The following is a 2,204-nucleotide window of genomic DNA, read 5'->3' on the forward strand; positions in this document are numbered from 1 at the left end:
TATTTGCCTGAGCTTCTAAGACCCACTCGAGAAAGTGTCTAAGGTGGGGCACCTTCTGCTATTTGAGAGGGCGCCTGCGGCCTCCGTGGTCAGAGCTAACCTGGTGTCACAGGTTATATTGGTTTTCCACGTAAACCAAGCTACTCAGCCTCTTTTCTCCACTGAATTTTCCTACTGAGCTATCCTCATTCTATTACTCTTTATATCTTTGATAAATAGGTAAATAGTCGCCGACTCCGTCTCCCCTTCGAATACCCTGGATCAGCCGGGGCTGGACCCCGGCAGAAGGAGATCAGTCCTTCGTGTTCATTGGAAGGACTGATTTGAAGCTGAAACTCCAATACTTTGGCCACCTGATGCTTCATTTGAAAAGACCCTGATGCTGGGAAAGATTGAGGGCAGGAGGAGAAGGGGACGACAGAGGATGAGATAGTTGGATGGCATCACCGACTCAGTGGACATGGGTTTGGGTAGACTCTGGAAGTTGGTAATGGACAGGGAGGCCTGGCGTGCTGTGGTTCATGGGATCGCAAAGAGTCGGACATGACTGAGTGACTGAATTGAACTAAACTGAACTGAGGTTGGTCATAGCTTTTCTTCCAAGGAACAAGTGTCTTCTAATTTCATGGCTGCAGTCACCATCTGCAGTGATTTTGGAGCCCCCCCAAAATAGTCTGACACTGTTTCCACTATTTCCCCATCTGTTTGCCATGAAGTGATGGGACTGAATGCCATGTTCTTAGTTTTCTGAATGTCGAGTTTTATGGCAACTTTTTCACTCACTTTCGCTTTCATCAAGAGGCTCTTTAGTTCTTCTTTGCTTTCTGCCATAAGGGTGGCAGAAAAGGGTGGTCATCTGCATACCTGAGGTTATTGGTATTTCTCCTGGCAATCTTGATTCCAGCTTGTGTTTCATCCAGCCTGGCATTTCGCATGATGTACTCTGCATTTAAGTTAAATAAGCAGGGTGACAGTATACAGCCTTGACGATAGTATACAGCCTTGATGTACTCCTTCCCCAATTTATAACCAGTCTGTTGTTCCGTGTCCAGTTCTAACTGTTGCTTCTTGACCTCCATACAGATTTCTCAGGAGGCAGGTCAGATAGTCTGATATTCCCATCTCTTGAAGAATTTTCCAGTTTGTTGTGATCCACACAGTCAAAGGTTTTGGCATAGTCAATAAAGCAGAAGTAGATGTTTCTCTGGAATTCTCTTGCTTTTTCAGTGATCCAACAAATGTTGGCAATTTGATCTCTGGTTCCTCTGCCGTTTCTAAAACCAGCTTGAGCATCTGGAAGTTCATGGTTCACTAATTGCTGAAGCCTGGCTTGCAGAATTTTGAGCATTACTTTGCTAGCGTGTGAGATGGGTGCAATCGTGCAGTAGTTTGTGCATTCTTGAAAAGATAATTAAAATATGGTTGAATTATTTCCTAAGGCTTTGTTCTCAAGTACCTGACTGTAGCCAATTACTTGCTCACAGTCTCCAAAGGAGTCCCTCAGCCAGACATGTTTGGGGTGGAAATTTTTCCTCTTTTTTTTTTTTTTTGTCGCCTGGATTGTGGGATCTGTTCACGGAAAGCATTGAAAACCTGGAACCCTAACCTATAGATCACCAGGAACTGCACCCTCCCCCCACCCGCCTCAAATTCTTATTATTTTTGATGGCTCCAAGTGAATGGGAAACAAAAGAAAAAGTAACGCTCCGAGGGGAAGTGAGTATAAAATTTCACATTCCACATAGGCACAATTTTGCATTTCCAGTTACTCCTAGTTTCCGTCACCCGCTCTAAAACTCCTGCCGTCGCTTAAGTAAAGAAGCTGTAACTGCCTGGGGTCTCAGAAGGGCCAAAATCCAAGCTCCGCCCACAGTTCCAAGCCCCGCCCCCACGTCCCAGCGATAGGGCGCTTGGATGGTCAGAGGGTCTGTGTCCATCCGCTCGTGTTTTCACATAAACACTTGTCAACCGGAAGTGCCCTGGCTCTCTAATTCCGCACAGAGCCTGGCTCCAAAGGACACCGAACACGTTCAAAGGATCCAAAGTAGAAACGCAGAACCCGTTCGGAGAGGAAGAGACAAGAATCTCCCAGGACGAGACCACGTCTGCAGGCTCCGCCCCTCTAGGGACACAGCCTCCTTCCATCCTGACGCGTCTCAGCGGTCCTGCCCCCGGCTCAACGGTGCGCATGCGGAATCCCCTCC

The sequence above is a fragment of the Bos grunniens genome, chromosome 18, assembly GCF_055505025.1.
Source record: "Bos grunniens cultivar Pamir isolate PY7600 chromosome 18, Bosgru_T2T1.0, whole genome shotgun sequence".
NCBI lineage: Eukaryota > Metazoa > Chordata > Mammalia > Artiodactyla > Bovidae > Bos > Bos grunniens.